This window comes from Euprymna scolopes, chromosome 11 (genome assembly GCF_053919585.1).
Source record: "Euprymna scolopes isolate OS-2025 chromosome 11, ASM5391958v1, whole genome shotgun sequence".
Classification (NCBI taxonomy): domain Eukaryota; kingdom Metazoa; phylum Mollusca; class Cephalopoda; order Sepiida; family Sepiolidae; genus Euprymna; species Euprymna scolopes.
Genome location: NC_136492.1, coordinates 65,451,666 through 65,466,641, shown reverse-complemented (window position 1 = coordinate 65,466,641; position 14,976 = coordinate 65,451,666).

Below are 14,976 nucleotides of genomic sequence, written 5' to 3'. Positions count from 1 at the left end.
TTGTGCATGTTCATCTTAGTGATAAGCAATTTCTTTTAGACTTTTAAACGGGCTGTAGAGTGAGCATGTGTTGAGGAAATACAATATTCATTGTTTTGTCTGGTATGAAAAAATGCAGTGAGGCATTAACGTTATGGTTTCTAAAGTTTACAAATCCCCCCACCCCCACCCCACTTAATCATTTTTAATATATTCCTGGTTTTAAATAAAAAAATATTCTAAAATAATTTTAAAAAATAAATAATGGTTCAAAGTTTTGAATATTCAATTTCGTCTTTATATTTTACCAAAAGTTTTTTTTTTTTTTTTTTTAATCTTTGGAAACCATCTTTGTTGAAGAGAAAAAGTCCACATGACATTATTTGCTCAGTTTGATTGTCCATGACGAAATCCTTTGCACAATTTGAATGTTCCAGACATTTTCCAAATCCGGAACATTACATTAATTTCCATCAGAATGGAATCTCCTTCCTTTTTTTCCCCCCTCCTTCCTGTATCAATAAAACCCTTCTCAGAATGCTTAAATTCTCATCACTTTACTGTGAGAGGAAGAGGGGACTCATTAGCCTAATAGATACTGTTGTGACCTATGGGAAATAGGTACATATAGTTTGAATTTTCCTCAGATCCATTATGGTAATTCGCTCACAAATACCATCAAGAAAGGTTGAGCAAAAAACAATGCCTCAAGATTCTAGGTTAAAAAAAAAAAAAAAAAAAAAAAAGAAAGCAACTTGTGTTTCAATTAATAGTTTACAATAGTTATTGTGCTTTGGCATTAAATGACAAATAAAAATGTTGATTTGCCGTGAAAAAAAAAAATCAACAGTGTGCCAAACTGATTAAATCTTCTTGCCAAATTGGTGCCAAGAATGAAATTTGCCAAACTTACAAGTCTGCCTAATTTTTAACTCCCTCCCCTCTCTCTCTCTCTGTATCCCCCCCTCCAACCTTCATTTTATCTTTTTGATTTGCTTTTCATTTCTATATATAAATAATAGTCATTTGTCTGTCTGTCCTACTCAAATGCTAAAACTAGAATATTCTGACCAAGAAAACGTGTGTGTGTAATATATATATATGTGTGTGTGTAATATATATATATATATATATATATATATATACACACACTCACTATCTGTATATAACCGGCGTTGCTGTAGCAGAGAATGTTACAAGGAACATAGTACAAGTAATAACTCGACTTTTTTTAACATTTCAGGGTACTTTCCTGAATAAACCATGATCATGCTCCTTCTCTCTGACCTTTCAAACACGCTCACTCTCTCTTTTTAATCTTTCTTTTTCCTTACCATTTCACATACGTCTCAGTATTTGCATATAGCCACTATATGATATGCTATGATATCATATATGATGTATATTATGAACGGAACCTTTTTTATGCTACTCTACTACTCTGATGTGCAAAGTATAAATTTTCAAAACTCCATGAATAACTTATATTACTTGTCTGAATATTTGATGATACAATAAATAATGTAAGTTACATTATTGAATGTATCATAAAAGAGACAAAGGATACAATGGAAATTAATACTTAAATCCATGGACGTTTCTGAATTTTTGACATGAGGATTCTCATCTTGAGTTAAATTTTCACAACCTTCAAGTCTATCTTGTCGAACTTAGGAATGTTTCTGTTGAATTCAGGAATTTGGATGGAATTTTGACTGGAAACCTTTATTCACGGATGTAGCATGCTCTAGTTCCGTCAGTCATGACTGGATAGCGGTCCCAAGCAATTTGCAAATGTCCACAAGGACCCATGGCACAATGGTTACAGTAGTTGGAAGAATCAATTGTAAAAGTGATGTTCTTCTGAAGGTTGAAGGTTCAATTCTTAGTGTGGGCAACAGAAAAATACTTAAGACCTCTATCCAGTCATAGCTGACGGAACGAGAGCATGCTACTCTTGTGAAGTAAATAAAGGGTTTCGTTCAAAATTACATCTAAATCCTCGAGTTTGACAGATACATTCCCAAATTGGACAAGATACATCTGGAGAAAGTCGGAGGTTACATCAACCGAAATGTTGGGAAAAATGACATTCAAGATAAGAACATTAGTCCGATGAATCCAAATAATAGAATTAATCCATGGAGTTTCGAAAATTTATATTCTCACATCAGAGGAAATAGTTCAGTAGCATAAAAGAGATTATGTTTGTTTATTGATGTATGCAAGCTTTCTGAATTGTCACTGCTCGATTCCAGTGGAAAAGAGAAATCTAAGACAACTGGAAACAATGCCGAGATATGTGAAGAGCACATATAGCACCTGGTATTCCCAAATAGTTGCTCATTTTAGTACTTACCCGGCTCAGTGTTGCTTAATGTTGGTGATCTAACAGGAACTGATATGTCAGTGTGATTATACCATAAATTAATTCAACATTTTTTTTGCATCTAAGTTTTGTTTTTTTTTGAAAGAATTATATTTATAGACTTTATATGAGCAAAGCTATTTGCAAAGTAAGATTATGTAATAATATTAAAAAAAAAAAAATTAAATCATGTGACAGCATTTCAAAAGACAAAGATATTTTCGATCACAATTTTTTTAAATACATTTATAGTATATTTATCTTAATACCTAATAAAGACATTAAATCACAAAAGCTTCATCCTATACTGGCACATTATTCAAGCGATAGTAATTTGATATAGTTTAGTTATCGTATCAGATTTTCTAAGTCAGGCATGAACAGTAATCGATCTAAATATATTATTTGATCATTTTTATCCTTGTATGTTACACTAATTCCATTAACTTGCTTTGAAAACCTAATTATTATTCCGGCAAAGAAGATTACTACAATGGAGACAAGTTTAAATAATGACATAAAAATCTCAAAATTTAACAGAGATAGTTCATATTTTAATTAAAATGAGTTATTTCCCTTACATTTTGAGTTACTCCTATCTCTTTCTGATAGACACGTTAAATTTAAAAAATAGCAAACTAAAATAACAATGTTTCGCCAGATAGACAAAGCAGAAGGGTTATTTATATTGTTTCTACCAAATTTCTGCAAGTTAACAATTAGATGATAATACAAGTAAAGATGGACTCTCCCATCGATTTCAACATATGCGATTCAGCGATTCAAATGACTTACAATTTTGATTCTTTGAAGGATTCTGTTTTCGGCTCAGATGACACACACACACACACACATATATATATATATATATATATGTGTACAGGCAATTCCGGGTAGTTTTATTATTCCATATGTTTATATCTGATTGGGCATAAACTTCTTCAGGGAAAGGGGTTAATTATTTACTGTCAGTTTAATACAACAGGGGCGGGGGTGATTATTCCTGTATGTACTTTGTACTGTTTGTAAATCCAAAGATATTTAACCAAAATTTTAACTGAATAAATAAAGTTTTATTAAAGAATTTCTGTCCAACGCATAATGAAGTCAGAGGGGGGGGGTAAGGTGGTTTTCTCCTTGTATCATCCATCCCTGTTGACAACACCCATCTGATATTGAACTATATCACCATTCTGTGTTTTTCTTTTATGTAAATATAAAATGACTCCCCAACACACACCGCTAAACGAACATTTGGAAATTCAATAAAAAAAATTTTTTAAATAAAACTGAAGAGGAGAAAATGTGTCATCAAGCGAGGAGTTTTGCTTCTGCCCCCCCACACCCCACTGCCTCCTCTTCTAAACAAAAAGACATCTTGATGCATGAACAGTTCCGATTTCCGTCCTTGTGAGAAAGAAACTTCCAAAGATCAGCCTGTTATTGTTTTAATTGACTCTCCCTCCTTCTTCCCAATCTTTTTTTTTTTTAAATAATGGAAGCAAAACAGTTAAATTATTTTAACCCATGTTGCAGAATGGAGAGATGGTTATGGAAGTTTTCAGTTATAAATACACAATCAGCTGTCCCTACCTCCACATACAAAAGTGTACCACTAGACTTTATTACCTCTAAAACATTATACAAATCCAATAAACGAAAATTTATTTGGTACATTGAAAATAAAAAATTCAAAAAAAGTTCATTAATAATTTCTCAGATTATCCCCCTTGAATTAACTCGTGTATTTTTAGTATTTATTTTTTGTTTTTTCTTGCAGTAAGCATAAGAATATTCGGTTAATATTAATTTTAGAAGAGAAATATTTTTTTTAAAAATGTAACTCTGCACTATTTGAAACCAATTCATTATTGTTTAAATTCATAATATGTATTTAACACTTTAAGGTATCTTCTTTTTTTTTTTTTTACTATTCAGCTGAAACTAAAAATGGGTTAGAATGTACAAATTGAAAGTAAAGTTATTTATTTTATTTAGAAAGCAAAATATTGACTCTCCTATAAATAGGACACTAAATACATGAGATATTTAGAACTCAAGAGGTTATACATTCAAGGTCAGTTTAACACATTATAGCCAGGAGCAAAGCAGTCCACACAAAGTAATACATTTCACTTAGACATCACCTTTTCTTAATCTGCTCAGCAATTACATTCTGAACACAGCCACAGCGCATATATATATATATATATATATATATATATATATATAAAATAAAAATTACAATTAAATTTACCAAAATGATCCAAGATGGTAAAATTAAAGTATATTATGAATATTAAAGAATTAATATTTATAAAGTTATCTCAGCCAGCTGTAAAAGCTCGATAAAACCAAATAGGAGATGGAGCTTATAATATGAGCAAACAGTTAATAAAACATGTTAAAAAACACTTTGAAATGAGTTAAAAACATATTTAATCTGAAAAGGAAACACTAGATAAGTGGATAGTCCTAGACTATCCACTTATCTAGTGTTTCCTTTTCAACATGTCTTATTAACTGTTTGCTCATATATATATATATATATATACTTTGACATATTTTGCAAATTATTGAGTACATAACTTTTTGCGTTCAGTTTTGTCTAATGAGATTTATTTCTACTCACTCGTCTCATTCAAATGACTATAACTTGTTAACAAAAATAAAATAATTATTTCGTGCAATAAGTTATTCTCAAATGGTGCTGACATTAATCTTTTATGATTAATATAAAGTTATTAATATTAACGAAATATTGATCTTAAAATGACTGAAGAGAGGGTTAAACGGGAGATACAAGACTCAGTGATGGCTGAGAATGCAGTTAGGAGATTCGAAGTTCCTATCCGTCGCGGTTACCACCTGACGAAGGCCAGAGGAATTAGTTGGCCGAAACGTTGTGAATAAACAATCCGATGAAAAACAACAACTAATAAAGATGAGAATAATAGTCCGAAATAAAAATAAAAATTAATATATATAATGCTCATCTCAAAAATGAATTCCAATTAAGGAATAATATATATATATATATATATACATATACAAGACTGCATGTTTAATGAATTCATTTGTTAAAAACAAGCAACATCATTTTCTTCGATAATTTTAATTTTAAATAATTATATTTTTGAACAAGATGACTGGATGCTAAAAAAAAAAAATTTAAAGCGCACATGTCTGCATAGTTTTAATTGCAAATTAAACATTAAAATGTAGGGTAAAGTTAACATACTCTTTAGAAAAAGAGATAAACTCTGACATCTTAATAAAAAGCCGTGGTAAAAATTAAAAAAAAAATCTATTTATATAAAAAAAATTGTTTTAATTAGAATATTTTTTTCTACAAAAATTAATAAAATATATCAAAAATAATGTTTAATTTGTATGAAATGCAGATAAAAAATAGCTCTTTCTCCTCCATATCTTTAACTAGCAACTAATTCTGATTTAAGCATACAGGACTTAGTGTAACCTTACTGTTTTTGATTAAGTAGTAGAAAATTGAACGTTGAACAAGCTGAAATAATAATTAATCGCAAAGTCCATCTTGGAACAAAGGGAAGACAAACTTCTTTTCAGGTGTATCTTGTCAAATTCGAGAATTTGCACAAAATTGCAAATGGAACCCTTTATTAGAACGAGAGCATGCTATCCTTGTATATCAGCCATGACTCCTCAAGGGATTAAATAAAAAGTTTCGTTTGAAATTTCATGCAGATTCTAACGTTCACCAAGATACATCTGAAGAAAATGTGAGAATAACACTCAAAACGAGAACAATAATTCAAATAATACAAATTATCAATCCTCATCTCAAAAATTCAGAAACCTGTTAAGTGGATCAGAATTCTGCATAGAGCTTACAAGCATCATGCCTCAGAATCGTTTGGAAGTTTATCTCGTTGGCTGCAGTTATTCGTTAACAGGATTGCATGTTTTTACCCAACACAGAGAGTACAAGGCTTGGTGGTTATATGTGAAGTTGGAGAATGTTTATCCTTAAACACAGAAGCAAAATTTGCATTTTAATTCCACTGATTTGCGATTCTGTTCCTAGTATGTCTTTGCTTGTCACATGCAGAGATAGACGACAACTAAAGAATAACAGATCCTAATGCTGACTTTTCCTGGATTTTCAGAGCCTTACATGGATATTATGGTCCTAACACCATTTGGTATGGGTGGTCCTGTTAGGAACTAGAATTACAGACAGCATAGGTCTAAAACTGTTTCCACTACGTATCGTAATAAAGGAATGGTACGAAAACATGGACATTTTGCTCCAAGGGTGATGGTGGTACTTGGAAGTGACCTTATCTCCACTGTATAAACTTAATGGATTATTGATTATCGCCACAATAATAATTTATGGGTTTTGACTTTCTAATCGACTTAATTTTGTTTGTGAAAACTGATTCCTAGTCCAAATCAATCAGAGCGTTCATTATATTTACAAATAAATATCACCTTAAAATTAGAACCTATCAAGACAATAGAAAACTCAGTATACAGCAATTAAAGAAGAAAATTGGTGAAAAAAAAAGTTGATTAAATTTACAATATTTATTAATCCATCAAATACTTAAACAAAATTTTTTTTTACATTCTTAATCCATGGATTTCCACAGCTAAGTACTTTTCACCGGAGGATAAAAGTCTTGAAATATATTACTGTGTAGAATAAATTCGAAAAAATATATAGAGAAAAGCCTTTCTTTATAAGCCAAAAAAGGCATTTTCAATGGAGTTAAAGAAAATTAAAAGTATCAAAATAAAGGATCAAAGTAAAAGAAATTAAATTGTACTCCATAAGGTTCAAATGGAAGAACCTACAATAATAGATGTGAATAGATCAGAGTAAAGTCACAAAATGTCAATTAATAATCAAATGAGTGATCTAAAAAAATATCCAATCGTCAATATAGAGTCAAAATAAACAGATTACAGTCAATTATTGAAAAGTTCAATAATCTACTACAAAAAACAAAAAGCCCCCCCCCCCCAAAAAAAAAGACGCCATGTCCATGTTGAAGAAGATTGAACATATAATTCCAACCGAAAATTGGAGGATTTAAGATACTAAATGGGACAATAACTTCCAATGAAGAACACATTCTCCAACATCGGAATAATTTTTACGAAAGAATAACAATTGATTGCGTAATAAACTATTCTTTTTCTTTGCATGACTGACGCATGTGATCATACCAAAGTTCCACCCCCTCCCTTATTTTGCACAGTCCATTGCATTGTTATATTCTGAAAGATTTTTCAAGCTGCACCGGTTGGACAAGGCAGTGTTGCATCATATGGTCCTCCCCTCCACATTCACAGATGGTTGGATCAGTTTTGTGACCCCCACTCCCACATTTGGTTATAGCAGCTTTTGGTCACCCTCATTCCTGTTCTTGGGCGGTGGAGTGTTTTCCACTCCAGTCAGGAAGGTTCAGAACAGGAAGGTTGGGCCTCAGAAGGAACGATTCCCATGTCAGTATGAGTAAAATCAACTCTGCATCGAAAGAACTGTCATCCAATTTTTACAATGGGTTTAAAAAAAAATATTTGGCAAAAGTTAAACTCATATTGACAATAATTTTAAGTTAACATTTTTTTTTTTTTATAGCTGATGTCAAACTAAGCACCTTGTACCAGATTGGTGTGAAAGTTTTTGCCGATTTAAAATTTCATCATGAAAATGCAAAACTGTTTTTTCAAAATCTTCATTCATAACAATAACGATAATTTCTCTCCATAACTTAATTCTATCTGTCAACATTCATCGCTTGTAAAATTCTTTAAGTTTTAATGCGAAATATAAATCTAACTTGTCTTCAATCTCCCTTCGTAATGTTAACCAAAGGTCATCTAAATGATAATCCAAGGGAGCTAGGTCAGGCGAACATGCAGGATGGAGCAAATCTTTTCAAAAATATTCTCTTAAATCTTTGGTCAGTAATGCTGCATAAAGACGAGCATTATCATGATGGAAGAAGATGTTCTTTCTATCGATTAAAGAAGGTCATTTTTGGGTCAACGGGGGTCAGAATATTGCGGGTTGGAGTGGGGGGAATATGAATGATGCTTTAATAATTTAAAAGAAAATTTTATAAATTAATCATGGTGACAATATGCATAAAATAAATTAGAATAGTTTTAAAAATGCCCTGGCTATACAAACCGGCAAAAACTTTTGCACCGACTTGATATATTACTGCACACAAGTAAATGGAGGTAGTGATATAAACAAATTATGTTGAGGGAGCTGGTACAAAAAAAAAAAATTTTTTAAATAAGATGTGGAGGAGGAAATTAGCTGAGATATTCAGTTATGGTGCTTTATTATTTTTGCTTTTGTTCATTTAAGGGAGGGTGAGGTGTTTGCAGAATGAGGATTTTTTTTTTTTTTTTTTTTAGATTTTATTGGATTTATTTTTATTTTTTTTAAATAGATAAAAATTTACACCTGACCAAATCCTTATACATTTTTTTTTTTTTTTAGATTTTATTGGATTTATTTTTATTTTTTTTAATAGATAAAAATTTACACCTGACCAAATCCTTATACATTTTTTTTTTTTTTTTTTTTAGATTTTATTGGATTTATTTTTATTTTTTTAATAGATAAAAATTTACACCTGACCAAATCCTTATACATTTTTTTTTTTTTTTTAGATTTTATTGGATTTATTTTTATTTTTTTTAATAGATAAAAATTTACACCTGACCAAATCCTTATACATTTTTTTTTTTTTTAGATTTTATTGGATTTATTTTTATTTTTTTTAAATAGATAAAAATTTACACCTGACCAAATCCTTATACATTTTTTTTTTTTTGAGATCTTTTTAATTAGATAAAAATTTACACTCAACCGAATTCTTAATCTTGTTCCCAAGATATTTTATTTTCTCTTCTTTTTCTGGTCCCATGGAAGGAATAAGGAAATAACGAGAAGAGGTAGAAATTAAAAAAAAAAAAAAAAAAAGTACAATCAATGGAGGAGGAGAGGTTTATTTGGAAAGTAAAATAAAAGTTAAAGAAAGTAAAACGAAAAAAAAAAAATGTAACTGATTATATTATATGCGAAACAACTTGTAAATATTTTTACATCAAATAAAATATCTTTCGGTTGAACCTGTCGTCTTTGTAACGGGTTACCTCATTGCTTTTGTAAATAGATTAAATCCATTGCCTTTTCTATCCCCCCTTTCACTTCCTTCGTTATTTTTTCATATTTTGCAAGGAAAATGATGGTTGACCAAACTGTATTGATTAACTCGTTTCTTGTAATTATATATACATATATATATATATATATATATATATATATTTTACACACACACGGCGTTGTGCGGTATTAAACGTAACGTTAACTTTCTTAAAAAGAAAAAAATGAGGTAAAAAGAAAAATGGAAAGAAACTGAGACATGTGCGTGCGAGTATTGTTTATCTAAATAGTTCACTTTTTGTAAGTAAAAAAAAAAAAAAAAGAGCTGAGATCGAAACCAAAATCTAAAGACATCGTGTCAAGTACGGTAACCATTAGGCACGATCTTTATAAAGTGTTTTCAAACCTACTTGTTAACATAAAGAAGCTGTCATGTGAATGACTACCGCATGCGCAGTCATGAAAAAGTTGACAAATAGATAAAAATCCGAGGACCCCCCCCTCACATAATTTTTCAATTTTGCCCTCTTAGCAGCTCTTTTTTTTCCAGACGAAAACCAAATAAAACGTTTTCCACATGTCTGAAAACCTTATATACTAAATTTCAAGTGTGTAGATAAAAAAAAATTCGTTGAATATATAGGTTGAGAGATGTCTACGCACACACACTCTCACTTATATATAGTAGCTCCCTTGAGTCTTGACAGACTATGGATAGCCACTGTAAGGGTGTTTTTGTGCATGAAATTTTTGTGGCAAGAGTTGTAGATTCTCCAACCACACCTCTCTGGAGTCGGTGTTGTTAAATACCAGTAACTTCGGGTCAAGATCAAGGTGTAGTATCTGTTCTTCAGATGCTACACTTCAATTTCTTGTTCTCTGTCAGTGGAAGAGAAATCCTTCACGACTGAGACAATTTTAATTTTTGTTCCTTTTCTCCACATTTACAAACGACCCTGATGTCTAATTCTGTCCTGTGGGGAGGCATTGTAAATAGGAACAAGTGGAGGTTTAGAACGACTGAAAACAGTGCCGAAATAAGCAGAGAGCACATACAATGCCTGGAATTCCCAAATGGTCACCCATCTGGTACTAACCAGGCTCAATATGGCTTAACTATGGTGATCTGACAAGAACTGGTGTTTCAACATATATTATAATATGAAAATATATGGCAATTAAGCTACACAGAATCTTCCGTGTTTCATCCTCATTTAGCCTAACTATTCCTAGCAGGGATTAAATGAGGAAGATTCTGTGTAGTTATATTTTCATAATTTACTAACTACTCATGTATTGAGCACTTTTGAAGTAAATACTGAAAAAATCGAACATAAAATATCTCTTTATAACATTAAAGAAGATATAACTTTCAGTACCTACATTAAGCTCTCTAGAAGAATGTATCCTGACAATATATTCAACTCAGATTTACTATGATGTGTAAATGTTTTTAATATTGGAAACTTATTTCCAATATTATGCAATAGCATGTATTAAGCTGCTTTTTTGTTGATGCTAATCTTTGTATGAATGATGTTGCTAGACTAGCAATTATAGAGTCTGCGAGGCTGGAAATAGACAAAGAATACCATGATTTGCCGCAAAGCATGAGTGATGAGTTGTTTATCCAAGACGATGGCTCTTCTGAATCACAGTCATTAATCCTGCATGAGTCATTTTACACGTTGCAGTACTCTTTGTTTATATCCAGCCCCATGAACGAAATATTTGCTCATCTAGTAATATTATCCATGCAAACATGACAAAACTTAATGATTATATATACATGTGTGTGTGTGTGTGTGTGTGTGTGTGTGGAAGATTTATTGGAATCGGAACATTTTTAGGAATTGGCATCGGAAAAAACATGTGCCTATTTTCCGCCGCCAAGAAACGATGATATTCATTGTTTTGTTTTTTCTTGCTAAAGCAAAATTTTCCTTAACTAATGTCAAAATGGTAAATATTCATTAATTTTAAATTACCAATAAGACGTAAATTTATAGATCACCACCCACCCACACACACACTGTAAGTATATTTTTTCATTTGTAAAAATATAAGCACATATTACATGTCTGTTTAAAGTAAATTGAAAATTACAAAAAAGGGTTATAGCTTTATATATTTAGAGACTTAAAAAGAATCCGAATCGGTAATTGTATTGGAATCGGGGAAAATATTGGAATCCTTCCTTCACCAATATATATTGCCAAATAACAGAGACATCGGTTGAAAATAGAGTTTGGTGCAATTTTTCTTTTCTTTTTGTTTTGCAATTTTCCCCATCCCATTTCCTCTTTATTAAAATTATGATCTTGCAAATAAATTCGATATTTTTTTTTTCTTTTTCATTTGATTAAAAACAGTTCAGAAAATTGCAGTTGGTAAGATTATATATATATATATATATATATATATATATATATATATATATATCCCTTCGTTAAAAAAATAAAGACAACTAAACAACATAAAAAAAACATGCTCGTTCCAAAAGGAATGAGTTTCTTATTCAAAACAAGAATCAAATTATGAATAATTAAAAAAGGAATATTCGAGAATTGAAAAAAAGGTATCATCCATAATGTACAGAACAACAATGTCAATAAAAAAAAAAACAAATCTTAAAACTGAAGTTTTAAATGTTATTTTTCTTTGCAGACATAGTTTTAGAATTTTTATTCTGCGAACGAATTCTTACGGAAGGATCTTCTCTTCCGTTGGCAAACTTCGCTTGTGCCAACTGCATCCAATAACTTGGATATTTCTTTGTTGCAAAAGTGTTAACAGAAAATAATCGGACATAGTGGTTTATACCAGCACAAAATATTGTTTTCTTAAAGCATTTTTTTAATTCATTATTAAACTTTGAAAAAAGCTCAAATTCAGCCCAACTTTGAAAAAGCTCAAATTCAACTTTGAAAAAGCTCAAATTCAACTTTGAAAAAGCTCAAATTCAACTTTGAAAAAGCTCAAATTCAACTTTGAAAAAGCTCAAATATCATTTAGAGTCAAAGACCTGAGAATAATGGCAAGTGAAGAGCAACTCCATATTACCCAAGACTCCCAAATTGGAGCCTCACCAAGAAATGTAATTTCAGGTTGTACATAGAACCAGATATTTATAGGTTGGTCTGACTATGCACCACAAGCAAATGGACCAGATGTGAAATGTGTTCCAATTGTGGGATTACGCCTATAAATGAGGTGTCTAACTAAGATAAAAAGCCATGCAAACTTTATTTATTGAGAGCGATTTCTTAAAGTATTCTTACGTCATTTAATCTGTTTATATCTTTTTCCCATTTTTTCAGATTAAAACTTGAATAATCATTCAACTGTTTATCTTATATCACTAGACTCATAAATTGTCAAAATAGAAATGAGAAAATTTTTAAATTGTTGATGTTAAAAGGATTGGTTGTTTTGTCCTATAGCATATCAACCCTTTTCAGTTCATATGATATATACTGCTAAATCTCGTTATTTGGATAAACATTTTTATGCTTCATGTTCTTCATATCTTTCAAATATTTATGCATAGAGTTTGATTTTAAAACGGTATATCAACTCCTTTCAGATTATTTAATGCTTAACCTAAGTTTTTTTATCCTTCGAGTACTCTATATCTCCAAATATTTATTCATGGTGTTTGGGTTGATTGTTTTACAGCATATCAGCCCTTTTTCAGGTTATTTTAAGGCCAAATATGGTCATTTAAGCAAAAGATTTTATGCCTCAAGTCTTTTGTTTTGAAATCACCAATTAACTCTCAGCCACCACTGTTCACCATATTTTGGGGGTAATTACAAGTAGTTAATACTAGGGGTTAGAATAGAAGTATTAATTGTTATAAGTTAGTGCAGATTTTATATAGTGGGGCTTGAAGTGACGTGCTGATTGATCAGATTGGGCCTCTCTGACGCAGGTAAGGGCCAAAGTAAAGTGTTGCAACGTGCATGCCCACTTTCCTGGATTATGAACGACTCCGTCACCAGAATCCCGTCCTTAAGTGTCACGGGTTACCAATCATGGCAAACTGTTATCCCTTTTGGGAGAAGAAAAAAGGGAAGAAGAGAAAGAAAACGAGTAAAATCTTTGTTTTGGACTTGGAAGAACCGGAGTGAGTTTTGCAAATAAAATTAAAAAAAAAAAAAATTCAATGTTTGGTGCATTTTAGGTTACGAAGCAGATATCCTAAGACAGCCTGATCTGGTAGCCCCGCCCCCCCCCCCCAAAAAATAAAAGGAGACGATTTTTGTTTTCAAAACGATACACTGATGTCTGTTGAGTGAACTGGAAACCTGATGCTGGTAGGGAACTTGTGGTTCAATGAACTGTATGCTTGCAAAAAACTAACCTCAGTGAGCATTTAGAAGAGACGAGTCTCCGCTACTTGGTTTCTATATGTGTTGCATACTCATCTATATATAATGAGCGTGTATAACAATTTACTTGTACATGGAAATGAGTATTTAATGTGAGAGTTCTTTAACAGTGTGTAACGTACCATTAATACATGTTCAAAGTGGGTACATGCAACGTAATTTGTAATGTGTTATGATCGTCTCTCCGATGTTGACTGTATATCACATTTATGACAGGACATATAGCACACGGATAATATAAGGTACAAAACAGTTCTCTGGGTATTTAATATCGACCAATAGAGAAAACATAACTTGTCCATCTTAGTCTTGGAAAAGCTGCATGAAAACTCATCCCAAAGAAACCAGAAGTCTCAGTTGTATTTTCAGCAACTTTATTTCCGATTGGAAAGTTGCATGCTGTCCTAATATCTACATCTTATTGACAGCGACCCGGCCACTTCCTCGGATGCTCCGAGCTTTTATCAACCAGACGCCAGCTCGTCTCCTCGAGTGCGAATCTCAACGGACTAAAACCAACGTGTACAAAAACATCTCACAATGAAATCAACACATAACCATCGCCTGATGTCTCATGTATTCTTGCTTATTTATGAACTTAGTAATCGTAAAGTTAATTACTTGTTTCTAAATGCCACTATCAAATTAACATTCCTGGTACATTTGAACGTTAACAGTCTATTTTACAACCATACGTTCAGGTTACTCATCAGCATTGTCCTGGAACCAACAACGTAACATGTGCAAGAAAATTATCTCAACGAGAGGTTTGTTGTAGAGGTACTTTGAGGCATCATGCTCACTTCTTGCTCCTAATGATTTGCTGAGTGCAAAAAATGTGAGACGTCATTTTGCATGTAGCAGAAATTGACTTGGAGGATGTGTTTGCAAGAAACATGGAGTCATGTTGACTAGCTGCTGCACCATTGCTGCAAGCTTTTATCTTGGTGGTATCATTTTCTCATCTGTCGTTAGCTTGCTAAATAGTTTATATTATCATTAGGTAGCTTGTTGTAGATTTTATCAAATAATAAACTTCTAATCAATGGCCAACTGAC